Source organism: Arctopsyche grandis, chromosome 2 (genome assembly GCF_051622035.1).
Source record: "Arctopsyche grandis isolate Sample6627 chromosome 2, ASM5162203v2, whole genome shotgun sequence".
Classification (NCBI taxonomy): Eukaryota; Metazoa; Arthropoda; class Insecta; order Trichoptera; family Hydropsychidae; genus Arctopsyche; species Arctopsyche grandis.
The window spans coordinates 5,665,124-5,684,296 of NC_135356.1; positions in this window are offsets into that span (position 1 = coordinate 5,665,124).

The following is a 19,173-nucleotide window of genomic DNA, read 5'->3' on the forward strand; positions in this document are numbered from 1 at the left end:
ATATGAGATGTATGTACATAAGTAAATGAGAGTGAAACAAGTAACTTTTCAAGTGAGTTGTGAAGGGGTGGTGGAAAACCGTGTTTGGATATGTAGTTGTCATCGATTCGACACAATATTCAGATGTAATTTTAAGTGAGTTTGTTATTGATTCAACTCATCTAGATTTATGTCGGAGACATAAGCTTACTCAAATGTTAGCTCATCTCTGTATGTCGGTAAAATATCAAAGCGACCGAAAGAGTGGAAGTGGTCTCTAAACTAACAGGGTGAAGCTACATAGTAAAAAAAATCATCCGTATTAAAATTTAATTAAGTTAATTCGTCTATCATCATCTCAGTTTATTCTTGTAACAATGAAAATAGTCAATAATTGTGGAAAGCTTGCAGTGTTTGTTTTTTCTCATTGAAGATTCATGGATATAATAATAAATATATTAAAATTATTTAAGCGCACGACACCCTTGAATATTAAATCTTCTGGGAGATATTTTTTATCGGTCATAAAAAGGTAAACTTTGCTCAGAAATGCAAATGAACGCTTCAAAAGACTTGTTTCGTCCAAAATTGCCTTTACAATAATAAATGACCTTACGGAATATCATAAAATTCACAAGTAAATGACACTGAATATTGATCTGTTTATTTATATTCTTAGAATATATATATATATATATATATATATATATATATATATATATATATATATATATATATATATACATACAATATATAGAACTAGTGTTGTGCCCGTTGATTTGTACGGGTGGTTTCGGAAAGGAATTGAAACACGAATTAAAATTCATGTTATATTTATAATAATTGTTATATGTATATAAATATAATGTAAGGTAATTTATAGGCGCACGCACGTATTAATAGTAAAAAGTTGAGTGCGTGCATTACACGCTCAACTTAATGAATGTGTGTGTGTGTGCCTTCCTGTATGTGTGTATGTGTGTACCGCGCAGCGCATCTGACGCCGACGTCACCCGTTCCAAGTCAGGTGCTCAATATCAGGAGCACATGTCAGGTGCTTCACAACCCCCCACTCCCCTGCTGTCAAGCCTTCCCGCGTCTCTTCGACACGGACGGTCGTCACGCCATATCCTCATGCATTAGCAGCAGAATAGAATAGTGATTAGCATAAAATGCTTTGAAGAGTGGTCACGGGTTCAAATCCCAGTGGTTTCTAGTGGCCAGACCTTGGATTTGTGACTCCAGGCCGATCGTTCTCAATGCTCAATATCAATATCAGGAGCACATGTCAGGTGCTTCACAACCCCCCACTCCCCTGCTGTCAAGCCTTCCCGCGTCTCTTCAACACGGTCGGTCGTCACGCCACATCCTCAAGCATAAACAGCAGAAAAGAATAGTGATTAGCATAAAATGCTTTGAAGAGTGGTCACAGGTTCAAATACCAGTGGTTTCTAGTGGCCAGACCTTGGATTTGTGACTCCAGGCTGATGGTTTCCTATCAGAGTTTGTCAATTTACCTGATTTTCATTTAAACGGCTCCAACAGATTGGCAACCTCACCAATTTTCTCAAAAATCTCGAGTTTTCAGCAATCTCGAATTTTATAAAATGCTGCAAATTTACAAATTTGACAATAAATGCCTCTGAGGATGTTAATTGGTATATTTTTACGTGTTTATCATGTTCAAGCTATTTATATTACAAATACCGAGCGAAGCCGGGTAAAAACACCAGTATTATATATTTTACTACATTTTTACAAACCTCCTTTACGTTTCACTTACTATTACAATGAGGACGACTTTTTTATATACATATCTTATCCGATCGTTTTCATACTTTGCCATATTGCTCATTTTGGTCATCAATATACGTTAATGTATCGTCCGCCATTACGATGGTGAAAAAATATCGTATTAGACAAGTTTGAAAATACTGCATTCTATTACACGGTGACATTTATCTGTCAATTCATCATTCACATCGGTAGTTTCATTACTTTTCACCCTGCCGTCTCGCTGTAAAATTTTAATTATTTAAACGCCTATAACTTTTTCTTTTATCACTCTATATTTTATAAAATTTGCTTCATAGGTTCTCGTTATCTCTAATATATATGTAAATATTTATAGTTTTAACTCTCATATGTATATATATATATATATATATATATATATATATATATATATATATATATATATATATATATATATATATATATATATATTTCAAATTTGGCGTATAGCTTCGTATAATGGCATATAGCCGCTATATATCGGTTTACGTCCAAATGTGTCAGATCTGACATTTCACAGCTTTTCACTGAGCTACATACATCTCTTCACTGAGCGTTATTTATATACTATTTTTATTACATACCTCCTTTACGTTTCACATGGCTTTCGTGTCAGTGGTCATTTTTATCTCTTATCCGATCGTTTTCATACTTTGCCATATTGCTCATTTTGGTCATCAATATACGTAAATGTATCGTCTGCCATTACGTTGGAGATAAAATATCGTATACAATGCGTAACAAATATCCAGAATCTCGGATACGGTGACGTTTATGACGGTACGTAAGGCTACCATAATCTATCTTCAAACTTTTCGCCTTGATATGCTATTTCAGATTTTAATTGTTTAAACGCCTATAATTCACTCTATATTTAATAAAATTTGCTCTATAGGTACTCGTTATCTCTTATATTTAAATATTTATAGTTTTAACTCTCATATGTATATATAAATTTCAAATTTGGCGTCTAGCTTCATGTAATGTAATACACGATATATATTGATTTTTGGCCAAATATGTCAAATCTGACATTTCACTGAATATCTCCTCAGTCGGTTTTATCTGCGAGATAAGTATTCAATAAGAAGTTATGTTGTATCTAATTGTTAATATGATTTACAATAAGCTTACATACATTTAATTTTTTACAATAAGCTTACATACATACATCACGTACAATTATTTTTAGTTATCAGCTGATTTATTTTTACTATAGCTTTCATTTGAAAGTAGTCCGAAGTTTTGGCGGAATATAAATTGAAGTACGTATGTTTGAACGTATGTAGACTCATGAAATTTTCACTGACCGTAATCCAGCCATACTGCAAAGTCACATGTTTCAGTCACACTAGATTTACCTGAAACGATATACCCGTACTTAGCAAACCCAACCATGTACCGGGTCGAGCGCACGTGTGCATGCAGCGTCATGGGTGCATTAGAGATGGTCATTACATTGGGCAACTTCTGCACTTTCGTGCGCTCGCGACGTCGTCGAATGCATTTCGGTCCAGTTGCATTCCACGATCCAACTATCCCATACATATACATACATACATACATGTATATGAATGTGGATGTGGATATGACCCTAGGGCTACTGCGAACGGACAGGGTCAAGATCGATGGACGAGAGACTTCCATTTCACGGGAAAGCGTTTGCAAACTCTGAAATCCCAATGCTGGAGCTTTTGAAACTTTCAAAGACTTATGCATGGAGATATGCTTTGAGATTGCGATCCATATATTTTATAGATGCATATACATAATATATTAGATTCAGTGTATACCAAATTATTTGAGCTCTTTTTCCTATCATGCTGTACATTAACATTAGAACAATATAATACTATGATAACCAACAAAATTAAATTAAAATTGTAAAATAGAAAATGATCAGTAGATCAGTAGCTATTTAAATAGATATAAGATGTATTGTGAACATATGTAATTTAGTAATAATAAAAAGCATTTAAAAATCAAAAAATACCAAATATACATATATTGTAATTCAGAGTACAGTATGTTTTTTGAAAGAAATTAAAATTTATATATAAAACAAAAAAAATAAAATATATATACATATGTTAATGATTGTAAGCTAACAAAGTTGTTCGATATGTGAAAGTTGAAAAAACAAATAAAAAACTGATTTAGTAAAAATACCAAGAAATAGTATCCCAAATTCCGGAATGTATAGTTGAGTACATGCTATAGCATTCACCCCCCACTCGATCCGCGATGGCCAATTACATTTCGTTTCAGTTTCGCATTGCATTTTGGTCAAGAAATACAACATTGTTCGTGCGTACAGCGGTTGCTAGAATTTGACTTTTATTTTTGTTAGTTTTGAGTTCGTGTTTCGTGTTTTGAAATATTCACATTAATTAAATTTGTAAGTTGTTGATATTATTAATTTATTTGTAGAATAAGTATGTATATATTTAAAACTAATGGGAATTTATATTTTTTGGACGAAAAAATTAATTGTTATGAACAGCAAAACTGACGGTAATATTATTTAAAGACCTTGCATTGAATCATATTGTAATAATATTATATAATTAAATGAGAAATAATTAAAAAAAAAAAAATAAAGTTGCATTCGTGCAATACATTGCACGAATGCGACAGAATGCTCGATTCTCACTCCTGTAGTTGATCCTATGTAGTCTCACGCTACATACATAGGATCAACTACAGGAGTGTTATCCAATGAATGATTCAAACAGATTGATAAGTCGCCACACCGGTAAGTAAAAAATGTAATTTTTAGTGCTCAGTATAATTAATAAACCCTAAAAAAAAACAACTTGTACCAATTGAAAACAAATAAAATTGTCTTTAAAGTATTTGTGGTGAAAAAAACGGAGCGGGTCCGAAATTTCTCTTCACGGCTCTGGATACGTGGAACAGGTGGTAAGTGAGACTCGTTCGGGACAAAACATATATATTTTTCGATGCAACGAAACGAAATATCGTTTTATCGCGGCTAACTTAAACGTATGTATGTACGTAGTATGTTCATACGATTGATCGAAGTATGACAACTTAATTATATGGATGTGATCAACCCCATAAGAGTGCATGTGTACTCTTTTGTGGTTGAATACCAAATCCGACATTAACTACGTCACGGTTGATATCTCGGCAATATCGTAATTTGTATTTTATTACTATGTTTTGTCGAAGAAATGATAAATTTTTCCGTTCTCAGAATAAACCGATGTCAAATTATGAATGTCGAGAGATAACATAAAAAAAGCTGCACCTTTGGAAAAGTAAATATGCGACATGTCGTCTACTCGAGTCGGCCCGCCCTGGGCGATCGCCTTGGCGACACAAAAAAAAACTACAACGGCTACTATTGCGTGTATTCAGTGACATGTGCGCTCAAAATATAAAAAATAGCAAAAAATAAACTACATGCAAACACATTTTGTTGTTCATGTAAAAAAATATTATAAACGTACACGTGTAGTGATTCAAAACTACAATATACGTGTAGTCAGGCCCGGCCCGAGGGTATATGGCGTCCCTAGGCAGATTGATTTAAGCCCCCCCCCCCCACTCCTTAAATTTTTAAACAATAAATTTCATGTTCTTTAAATTTTATTAAAAAATTTAATTTAAAATAAACATGGTTTGACTCCATATATGTAATGCAATGGGGAACACCAGGGATTGCACCAGATGGATTTTGGTTTTTTTCATAATAGAGCGATTCTTCCATATATTTACCATACTAATCATCGCCGTTTTCATCATTCCTACTCTTCTGCGGATTTCCACTTGGCATCCTCCCACTCTTGAGATCAAGGCACCTAGGTAGATAAAGACGTCGACTTCCTCGTATTCTTTTAGAGCGTTGGAATTTATAACAGTCTCAAATCCGTCAACGAAAGGGATTTTTGTTTTATTTCTGTGTTTATTTACTCTAGACCCTGGTGTCTACTCTCTATCTCCATTCTACGAAGTAATTCAGCCATTTGATCCTCATTGCTGGCCATTAATGTCGAGTCGTCTGCGAATCTTATGTTTCTCATATAGTATTCCCCATATAATATATGTATATTAAAAAGATCAGGAGGCAAAATGCATCCCTGTCGGACGCTTTTTTGGACTTGAAATTTTTCCGAATGAAACCCATCTATTCTTACTATTGCCGTATTATGCAAATATACATTATGAATGAGTGTTATTAGCTGTTTTGGGACACTCATCTCTTCCAAAACCTTCCATAGACAGTTCCAATTGACACAGTCGGAATTTTTTGTGTAATCTATGAAACAAAGGATTACGGCAACCTTGAATTCTCGACTTTCTCGATTACATTGTTCGACAAATGACGACTTTTTTTGGTTCAGAGACGAGATATGACTTTTCTTATGGTATTAACAGTGGAAAAAATCCCAGGTGAAAATGCGTACTTTTGACTTTTGATTTGAACTGGACGACTACTTAAAGAGATTTGAAAGCTGAAAAGTACAACAAATGAAAGATAAAATACCCGACTATAGATTCCAATATTCATTTTGAACAGGAAATTGACAGATTTTGAGACATCGAACGAACAACACCAAGATATAGAAAAATCGCGCGTTTTAAAAAACACATACATACATACATACATATATCTCCGAATCTCGAGCCAATTAATAGATAGAGCAATGGGTCTACGTGACGAGCCAGAATGTTAAATTACAGAAAAAACAAATATCGGAAGGCAAAGATCGAAAATCGAAAGATCTTAAGTCGGAAGATCAAAAAAAGGGTGCATGGTAAGCGGTACATACTCACTTAATTTGCGCGAGCAGAGTACAACATTCTGCGCGCGCACATTAATACGGGAGGAAAAGCCTGTTCCTCTTGTTCCTGTTGTATCCTGCTCGCGCAAATTAAGTGAGTATGTACGTGAGTATATACCGTTTACCATGCACTCTTTTTTTTATCTTTCGACTTAAGATCTTTCGATTTTCGATCTTTGCCTTCCGATATTTACGTTTTCTGTAATTTAACGTTCTGGCTCGTCACGGAGACCGATAGAGCCATAGATCTATAAGAAAAATCATATCTCGTCTCTCAAAATGATTTTTTGTGTCGAACAGTGTAATCACCGAACCAGATTATTTAATGTCTTTAAAGACCGGATGAAAAAAATGTACAGGAAAATTGCCAGTTGGATACACAATATTCGAGTTCAACTATCCGTTAGAGAAATGCAAGCGAATGGTTCGCTATTGGATCAGTGCATTTCGAACGATGATAGAACACAATGATTAATCTGAAAAGCAAGAGTTATTCGAACCGAACCGTAGTATAAAAGAATATGAAAAAGTTGAAAAAAAAAAGGTAATGATGCTAATGGTTATAGAACAGGATATAAATGAGAATGTTGTGCAAACAAAGAGTGAAACTCGAAATGTTGAAATGGAATCATATCACCGTGGGAATAAACTCGGCGGTAGCATAATTGATAGAGTAATCCCCGGACGATCGGGATGCTGCCGATGCACATTGAGCCCAGCTAATCCACAACTTGGTGCTACAGAACGTATCGATTTCGCTAATGCCCTTTTATTGAAATTCCCGGCACACCGCAAATATTAAAATATATACACCCATACAACCGCACGATCGCTGTGACACAAAAGCTACACTCGAGTCAACGTTTCATAATCAAAAGATTGGATGAACAAAAAAACAACTCCAATAATATTCTTACTAATTACTTATACTTGCATTCGTACATATGTATTTTTCATACGTTGTCGCTTCGTAAATTAAATAATCGAATTGGAAAAAATGACCACTGACACGAAAGCCATGTGAGACGTAAAGGAGGTATGTAAAAATGGATGCGCTTTTCTAGAATATTTGCACGAACAATTTAACCATGTCGTCATAAACCAACTGGTAACGTGGTTACCAACGAACACATTTCCTTGACTACACAATGGCGTTTCAAACTTTCGCGTCCGTTAAATCTTAATTACGAATATTATTATTACGAGGGTTTTTATTCACAGTTAACTTCCCAGATATGTATACAACAAATCCTGAAAGTTACATCATAGTCGGTTGAGTGGTTTAGGAGCCTATACGAGACAGACAGATAGACAAATAGACATTCAATTTTATACATATATGTAATATTATACATGACTTTTGTGCCAATTGGTCGTGCAAAATAATAAAACGATGTTTTATAATTTGATGTTTGTATGATATTAAATATATAAAATTGAATGTCTGTTTATCTGTCTGTCTGTCTCGTATAGGCTCCTAAACCACTCAACCGACTATGATGTAACTTTCAGGATTTGTTGTATGCATGTCCGGGAAGCTTACTGTGAGAACAAAAACGGTAAAAAAAACCTCTTAATAATAATAATATATATATATATATATATATATATATATATATATATATATATATATATAAACGGAAGCGATGTGGGTATGTATGTGTAGGACGCGTTAACAAGTATGGAGGTATTTAATTAATAATTTTTTTTTATTTTCATATTATACAATTAAATATATATTTTAAAATTAGTTATATTTTAACGATATTTGAAAAATCAAATGAAATTTAGAAATTGTCGATTGAACCCGAGCAGCTCTGTTGCTCATCTGCGCTGTAGACCAGTACACCACGACGGCTGACAAAGAAAGCGTTCTAAATTTAATATATATGTAATTTATAATATTCAAGAATGCGAGGTCAATGACCAGGGTTTTTTTATATATAATTGTGGGTATTAGGTTTTGTAAAAATACGTACTTTTCATATTATCCGATTCCCGATTCCGATTTCGACTTTGATATTGACTTCAGGTTTTATTATTTTTTGTTGCTTAATTTAATTGGCATAACCGATTCCCGATTTCTGTTTCAGTTCCGATTCCGATTAATGAGTACTATTCATATTGTAGCTTTATTTTAAATCATGTATCAATCCGAAAGCACCCGTTGAAATTTCAACGGCCATAACACTAGATTCATATAATAACTAATTGAAACAATTCAGTATAACGTATAATATAAAGATACTAATAAATGATTAAAAATTTATTTTACTACATATCATTTATTTACGTTATTATATAAAATATTATGCATAGATTCAAAAAGATATTGTACGTTTTCCAGAGTTTCATTCTGTTGATTTTCGTGGATCATTTGTTAATTGGTTATATGTACGTATTATTTTTACTATAATTATGAATATATTTGAGCTCGCTTTATGGTTTCCGTGTATTTAAACGTTGTACGGAAATATTCCGTGTTCACATACATATTATACACACATCGTTACTTATATATGTATGTACCTGTTCATCTGCCTGTTAAGAGATGTCGGATTATTTACATTGTTCGTAGAATACAAAATATCCAAAGGCAGAACACTTTTCGAGAACATTCAGAGCCTTGGAAAAATATAACGGTACGCAACTTTAGGTGCTTGAAAAAGGTTTCGATTTGTAATTAAATCGTAGCGACAAATATCACCATTTTACGTTTATCACAATAGAAAGATGAAATTAGGTTATATTATATTATAAAATGACTGATTATTTTGATTTGAAACGGAAAATTAAAATAAATTAATAATGCATGTTTGTACGTAAGCTTTTAAGTACATGAATACGTGTATATTTATTGTAAATAACAAATGGAGAATTAAAATTAAAATGATTTTATGTTATACTAGTTGCCCGTGTGCACATAATTGTGCACTCGGTAAAATATTATTAGTATATTAATAATTCAAAATTTAATTAATTTCCATACTAATTAATCCGAGCTAAACGTATTGCATAAAAACAGCCGTTGAAATTTAAATGTGTTAAATTTAAATTTAAATGAAATTTAAATGAAAGTGTTTTTGACCAAATTCTACGTATTAAAATAATAATGACGGAAAATATGGATCAAAATCAATTTATATAATGCTTTTGAATGACTATTTCATTAAATTTTACATTGCGAACATAATCGATGTGATTTTTAGTTCACTTAATTTTTTAATTGCATTTTAACATACATACATATGTTTTTGTATAGGTTAGCAGCGAACTGCCATATTTTATTCAGGAAAAATTTGTGTTGTATAAACATTATACATACATATAAAAATGTTCTGTATGCATATGTATTTTATTTTATTTTTATACATATTTTATTTATTGAAAAATCAACAGACAGCGAGATGTAGACATGCATAAAAATAAAGATTAAATATATAATATTTATAAAATCCGAGTCCAATTAAAGATTTTTACAAAGATAATTAAATGAAAAAGATAAATTAAAGATCAACAAATGAAAAAGATAAATTAAAGATCAACAAATGAAAAAGATAAATTAAAGATCAACAAATGAAAAATAAAAGAATAAAACCTATAACATGACAAAATAGCACATTGCCTAGCTAAACTAAAGTGTTAAAATGTTGGAAAAAGGTTATAAAATAGAATATAAGAAGAAATGGATCAATCGGTCAAGATTCTCTTGATGTTAGTCCTGAATTGATGTAGGGAAATACCGAAGAGATCAACCTCATTCAGCTCCCCGTTAAACATACGATAAACACGCTGCAGATAAGAATATTTTTGGGAATTAGTATTGAAAGGATTAAGTGAAAAGAGTGCAACGTGTCTAGAATACCTAACTGGGATCCTGAAATCAACCTTATTCAGCAAATCAGAACAATCAAGGAAACCATTTATGAGCTTAAAGAAGAATGTAGCATCAGTAAGTCGTCGGATGACAGAAAGATTGTTAAATAATAGGATTTTTAAAATATCGGGAACAGTAGAATGGGTATAGGTAGGAAAAAGATAGCGTAAAGATTTAATAAATTTAAGTTGGACTTTCTCAATACAATTAATATAGGATAAATAAAAAGGTGAACAGATAATTGAGGCAAATTCAAGGTCATCGATTCAATCTGACACAAGATTTTAATTTACAGCTTCGTTTGGAAAACTAGACTCTAGTCGATCCAATGTAGAGCTAGTCTTACGAGAACCGAGCATGCTATCGCATTCGTGCAGTGTGTTCTAACATTAAAAGGACGTAAAATAATTTCTTTATTCTTTATTAAATTATTTCTTATTTAACTATATAATATTAAATAAGAAATTCTATTCAATGCAAGGTCATTAATAATATTACCATAAGTTTTGCTGTCCATAACATGACATCCATAACAATAAATTTTTTCGTCCAAAAAATATAAATTCCCATTAGTTTTAAATATATACTTATTCTACAAATAAATTAATAATATCAACAACTTACAAATTTAATTAATGTGAATATTTCAAAACACGAAACACGAACTCAAAACTAACAAAAATAAAAGTCAAATTCTACCAACCGCTGTACGCACGAACAATGCTGTATTTCTTGACCAAAATGCAATGCGAAACTGAAACGAAATGTAATTGGCCATCGCGAATCGAGTGGGGGGTGAATTTGATAGCATGTACATTTTAAATAAGTGTACAGCTAGATCGGTTCTACTATAAATGAATTTTTTTAACATAATTTTGACCAAAGTGTCCTTTGATATTTTAAAAATCTATTCACCTTATCGAAATGATCCCTCTAGTAATTGTCCCATCCCTATCGCGCTACAACACTTTAAATTTTAGAGTGCCAAACGGCAGCTATTAAACTTTCCAAAAAAACCGATAGGCGTCCCCGCTGACACTCACTAAGCTAAAACGTTTCGTTTCACATCCGGTCTAGTTTAACTACGCAAGTCAAAGCCTTAGTCTATTTAATTAAAATCACTTTGTTAGTACAATTTTTTAATTATTTCCAAAGCACAACGTGTTTTACAATCGGCACGAGAGTGTCTCTTTTCGGAACAATCGACTTAATGAAACAATCAGCATCATTGGTAGCCGACATCGACCAATCATTGTGAAACGGCTGAAATTATCCGTGGGTCACAATCATATTATGATTGTTTTTTACAGTATACAATATTGGGTTACCGTGGAGCTAGTTTGCCATAACTGGGGTTAATCAGTCATGCAACGGTGCATGTCCACAATAATGGATGCATGTCGCCCGGAATAATTGTATGACGGATTCATTTATGCTCCGACAACATTTCAATTTTCATACGGCTGATAATATTATATTATATCCATTGATTGTGCATTTATTATAAAACAATGGCTTGATTCAACTCGTATCATATTTTAATGTGTATCTATCGTAAATATACACATATACTTACATACGTTAGGCGTTCAGAAAGTTCTCGCAAAGTGGCTATTACCTGTTAACAGAATGGTATATTTTTAATTTATTTATTTATTAATAGTTTTGGACCATTGTGGCATTACATGAAGAACCTAATGCGCCAAAATGACCTACATTTGAAAAAGAGAAGAAAAAAAAATAAAGTAAAATACATAAAAAGAAAAAAGTAAAAGCAGAAAAACATAATAAAAAAATAACAAAAGTAAAATAATATATAAAAAATGAACGAAGGTGAAAAAATCAAATAAAAGAATAAATAAAGTCCTCAAGTCCTATTCTTAATTTCACATTGAATATAAAGTGTGTATAATATTTATTCAAACATTAGTTTGGACCATTGTGGCACTACAGGAATAACCAAATGCGCCACAATGGCCTCCATAAGAAAATAAGAGAGAAAAATAAAAACCATAAAAATAATAGTAATAGTCATAGATTTAAAATAAATAAAAGGTGAAAGCAGAAAAATACTTTAAAATAATAGAATTATAAAATACTATAAAAACAGTAGAATATCATACATCACATTAAAATTAACAAATGTATTATGAGCATTTATAAGAATTTTAAATATTTTTTTGAGCTCTCTTTCCTATTATGCTGTACATTAAAATTAGAATAATATAATGCTATGATTACTAACCAAATTAAATTAAAATTTTAAAATAGAAAATGATCAGTAGATTAGTAGCTATTAAAATATATATAAGATGTATTGTGAACATAATTTCGTAATAATAAAAAGCATTTAAAAATCAAAAAAAAAAATTGACATATTTATCTGGTAAGCGCAGGTTACCAGATAAATATGTCAAAATAATAATCGATTAAATATATGAGCTTTTCATGCTTGTTTTATCAAGAGTTCCCGACAATATGTACATTATGTATCATTTGAATGCTTACACTTGCATCTGCAAATATGGATTCAGTTCAGTGGCAGCTCGTCCATATAAGCTGCAGGGCTGCATCCTCCAAGTATATTACATATGCATGCTAATGTTGTCGTCCATATGGGCTGCGGGCTGCAGCCCTCCCAGTATAGTACATATATATGCTTTTTTTGTTTGTGTTCGGTCACCGGTGTGATCAACGAGCTACTGCAGCCCGATTAATATCTGCAGCTCCTCCACTATGAATTCTAACGAGCCGCCACTGATTCGGTTATTGATATTATCAAGGTTTTAACAGATGTATGGGTCATTGTGGCATAACAGGAATCCCTAATGTGCCGCAATGGTCAAAAAATACAGTGAAATGAGAAAAAAATATCAGAATATTAATAAAAATAAAATCATAAAATTATTAATAGCAGAAAAAGTAAAAATGTAAAATAAAAAAATACATAGTAGAATATGTCTTACATCTATAGCCAGCACTAATATATGTATAAGAATCAGCCGCTAATACAAAACATCCCTGCGAAGATCAAAATTCCACCTTATGCATCACAATAAATTACGAAAATAATGATGAGCGCAGGCTACCAGATAAGTGGGCTGAAATAATCTCCGATAACTTACACTCACTTAGGTGGAAAATATTACATTCAGACACAAGAGCAACGATCTCGGATGTCGGATAGCTATTGAAATAGGAACCATTGATAAGTAACTATGCAGGTAGGAGGTAACGCTATAAAATGTATTCATATTATACGGCTGTAAATGTCACCGTAACGTATTAAGAAAACCCGGTTTTTCTTTGACTACTGTGGAAATATTATTACTTATAATTATTTTCATAAAGGTATACACTCATTTTAATAACGCGACATCTGTTGTCAACCTTGTACGTAAGTATTATTCAAAGCCAATGACAATCATCGATCATCAAACATTACAATCATCATAGAGACATCTATTAAGTTGCTGTAAACTCAAATTTTGCGAGATGTAGGACAGGATTCGAAACGATCCACCTGTAGTCAAATATAGCCAAAATCTGGCCAGCAACTCTGGGCCGCGGATTGAACTCAAGACCCATAAGTTTATAGCATTATACGTTAACGACTTATCTATGTTTCTGTTTTTTAGATAAATAGATTTAAGATATATATATATATATTGCAACATGTTTAAGGTATTTATTTATTTATTGAAAAATCAACAGACAACACATGTAGAAATGTATAGAAATAAAGAATAAATGTAACATAATAAAATAATATCCGAGCCCAATTATAGATTTTTATAAATTACATAAAATGGTACATAGCGACAAACAAATGAAAAAGAAAAGGTATAAGCTCTAAAACGGTGAATAAATTTACGTTTCATTGTATTTCTCATATCTAGTCTTATTTAGTCATGTTATTTGTCTCTTCTTAAAGCTCATAACCGTTTTGATACTGTCAATAGAGACGATATTCGTTATTACACATACATTGCGATAGTTTGCACATACACGTAGTACATAATAAACATATGTATAGCTAAATATAACGGGCTGAAAACCAGACTGGTACAAGTGACATTTTAAAAAAAATCTGGTTTAAGTGCTAAAATAATAGTATACATATATGGAATGCTATTATTTTAGCAATTAAACCAGCTTTTTTAAAAAATGTCACTTGTACCAGTCTGTTTTTCAGCCCGTCATATAGTGTTTCACAGAAAAATATTAAACTCAAAAGAGGAGCACAAGCCCCAAAAGGCTAGGAAGCTGATATAAATCATCGATTTCAGTCTGTGAAGAAAATATATCTACTCTCGAAACTACCGAAATGTGATAATCAAATAACAGCGCAAACGATAGCTTAGAATTGAGGTGTATTCGTAGAGTCGATAGAATGTATTTTAAGAATTATTTAAGTAAATCTAATTACTTATTTGTTATACAGTGTTTAAGAATCAAATAACACTAGTAATTTTCGTAAGGGTTTATAATGGTAGAAATACTATATGGAAGAAATTTGAAATTAAAATGAATTCAGCATTTGACATTTTTAGTGAAACTTTTTGAACACCCCCTTTCACAATTGTATCTATGTAGATTAATACATGTGTATGCACGTACATACACATACATATGTAGGAATGTGCTGTCGCATGTCGATATGGCCCTAGTTGAAATCCATTCAATCCTGTAGTCTGCTTTGTCCAAGCTGACTTTGAAGTTGTATAGGCATTATATTATATAAAAGGTGAGGAGGTAGAATAGCTTTATGATTTCCTCGAAACGTTTTTGATTTTTTCATTTTATGAAAATCGATTGCTCTCGTTGAAGAGAGCAAACGATTGCTCCCTTAAAGTGAATTGCATGCCATGTTGCCCACGTTATTTAATTATACTTATATAATAAATGCGAGTATAAACATACATATGTACACTAGTTTTATGCTCGTCGAAATTTCAACGGGTGCTTTCGGATTGATACATGATTTAAAATAAACTTACAATATAAATAGTAATAATTAATCAGAATCGAATAAAAAATAATAATAAAATTATAAAACCCGAAGTCAATATCAAAGTCGAAATTGAAATCGGAAATCGGATAATATTAAAAGTACGTATTTTTACATCGCGTGACGTAAGCAAAAATAGTTCAATTAATATTTAATAAAAAGGACTCTTTGAATATTCGACGATGGTTTCATGGCTTAGTCTCCGAACTCAGGTATACCTATAAGAGGATATTTGTGTTCGCGTGAGACTTCGCCGGTTCGACTCCGAATGAGAATTTATACAAAGTTTAGGCTTTTTATCGATTCATTCATTATTTTCGGCTAACGTTAGGACACACACACACACACAGATTACCGTCTTTATATATGTATATAACAATATGCATAAGCTTTCATTGAATCTGTTGTAGTAAATAAACGACAAAATAGTTCTAATACGAACGTGAAATATTCTTGAATTACTAACAGCGTAATTTTTGGTCTGAATTCATGTTATTAATATTCGTTTTGTCAGAATTACAAATTCACTGACATTTAGCAATGAATTTGTAATTCTATTGTTACATCTGTATTCACGGTTTGAGCCAGTTTAATTATAATCTCACTAGAAATTATAATTTCACTGTAACATATACATATGTATATGTAATATAAAATATAAATACATACACATATAATGAGCCGTTATATTTGAAAGTGGCGGAAATACATACAATTTTCAGCTCCAAAATCACTATTTCTGTTTGACTTGATTCACAAATTGTTATGACTTAATTTAATTTGATATTTCCAGATTCTCAGAAAAGCTTTTTTAAAGATTCTTTAATAGATTCTTTAATAGATTTTTTAAATATATAGTATTTTATAAATTTCTCTAGTAACTAAATAAAATAATTTATCATCCATCAGATGACATAAATGCGCGAAATGTAACTGTTATGAATTACATATTCAATCAATATGTATGTACTTCTTTTGGTCAGTAAATTAAATTTTCCCAGGGTCCAAAGTTTTCTCAGCTCCAATGCATATTCGATATACATATGTATGAAGATTATAAATTCTCGAATATATTTTTAGTTGAATATAATATTATATTATGACTCAAATAATAGTTTTAAAATATGAATTTGAAGCTACTTATAATGGAAATGAATTTTCATAGGGTCATATGTATAAGAAAATTGTTTATTTTTATAAATTACTAGCTGAACCCGGCAAGCGTTGCAATGCCAAAATAACGCATGCAATTCTGTTTCCGAAATTCCGAAATTCCGAAAAAAATAATGATTTGATAGTCGTATTAAATGCGAAGCTCGAGCAGTACATTGTCGACGGGAAAGCGAGCTCGGTTTAATTCGCACGCTCGTCATTTACATGTTAAATTATATCACACACGTACTGAGATTTTCTACCATCGGTGTTTGTAAATGTAAATGCCGCCGCACACGCTCGACATGGCAATTTTAGCGGCGAGGTAACGTTTTGCGGAACGCCCCACATTTTGATTTTATTAAGATAACACGTGTTCAATACGCGTGCGCGTGCAAGCTTTAGTGTCTGTGTGTATTATATGCCCAAGTGTAGGGTCCAATCTATGTATGTCGAATCGCCACCTGGCTGATAATAGACCAAATGCAGTATTTCTTAAATTAATTAATGACTGATCTCAAGAGAGTGGTTTGGCGTAGAACTGCGTCTATTTATGAGGGTATGTCGCCGCTAAAATCAGTGTGTATGAAATTACACTGTTCGACAAACGACGATTTTTTTTTGGTTCAGACACGAGATACGACTTTTTTTATAGATCAATGCCCAGTGAACACAAATCTGGTAATAAAAATGTTGATTTGCTCGAGATTCGGAGATATATGCGCGATTTTTCTATATCTTGGTGTTGTTCGGTCGATGTCTCAAAATCTGTCAATTTCCCGTCCAAAATGAATATTGGAATCTATAGTCGGGTATTTTATCTTTCATTTATATAAACCTATAGTACTTTTTAGCTTTCAAATCTCTCTAAGTAGTCGTCCAGTTCAAATCAAAAGTTTTTCCCACTGTTAAGAGGGCTGTACACCCGAAACCTTAATTTTGTTGCCGTTCCTTTCTTCGATATATATATTCAGTGAATGCGACAATATATATCAATATATATATATATATATATATATATATATATATATATATATTGAGTGAATGCGACAGTTGCGCTTTGACCAGATAAAACGTATTTTAACTTGACAAAATCGAGGTTTGGTATTCTCCTATTTTCTCCTCCAAAATAGGACCAATTTTTAAAAAAATTTCATCATCGGTATGAGAAAGATATTTTCTGTGCATCTATGTGCGTATTTTTTTTAAAACGACCTTTAAATAAGCACGCTGGACTCTTTTCGTGGATGTAAAAAAGAGGCGATTTTATAGATGTTTGGCGGCTCCTAGCTCCTATAAAAAATAACTAATCAAAAAAAAAACGATAGATGCAACCCAATGGTAGATATCCATAGCATATTAAAAAATATTTTCTCTAGTGCCATAATTGAGGAAGGGAGAAGTCTAATACGTTTTTATGGACAAGGCGCTGGTGTCCGGCCCTCTTAATACTATTTTATATTGAGTTTTTTTTCTATTGAAACATGTTCATGTCCAAAATAAATATTGGAATCTATAGCAGCGGTTTCCAAACTGGGAGGCGCGCCTCCCTGGGGAGGCGCGGACTATTGCCAGGGGAGGCGCCAAAACTTTTTAATAAAAAATAATTTTCATATCATAATATCAACAATTAAATAAAACTTCATATCGTAGCTTAACAGTAAAAATTCAATGTATGAATGTTTATTTTTATTTTTCGTTCATTTTTATATATGTATATACATATGTACATTTAATTCCTATAAAAAATTATCCGGAGAGGAAGATTTAAAAAATTGCGCCTTTGCAAACGCTCTGTTTTAGCTAAAGATGCCCATTTAATTGCATATGTTCGATATGTCGCGGATAATAATATATTAAAAGATATATTATTTTGCAAACCCATTCTTGGAAAGAGCACATCCATTGAAATTTTTAATATAATAGACAGTTTTTTTTTTTTTGAAGAAAACCACATAAAGTGGAATACTTGCGTTGGACTGTGTACCGACGGAGCTCACTCAATGTCCACAAAGCAGGTCTTCAAGCATTGGTCAAAAAGAATGCACCACATGCCATCTGGACGCACTGTATGCTTCACAGAGCAGCTCTAGTGTCAAAAAATATGAGCGAGGCCCATTTAATTGCAAAAATATGAAAATATGTCAAAAAATATGAGAACAGCATTTTTACAAAAGTTATAAAAATTATAAACTATATTAAGAACAGTCCTTTGAGAGCAATGTCCTATGGAAGCTAATTATACCTCACTTTTGTATTATTGTGAAGTTCGCTGGCTATCCCGTGCAAAATTAATTCAAAGGGTGTTTGAACTCAAAGAAGAAATAGCAACCTTTCTCAAAGAAAACCAACACAAAGAGGCACATTTGTGGACGAACGATAATTTTATTGTTAAACTTGCCTATTTGGTTGAAATTTTTGGAAAATTGTGCGGTTTAAATAAATCAATGCAGGGATCACAAATACATCCACTTGTTCAAAAAGACAAAGTAAAAGCTTTCATTAAAAAGTTGAAGTTATGGAAATCAAATTTACAAAAGAATGAGTTG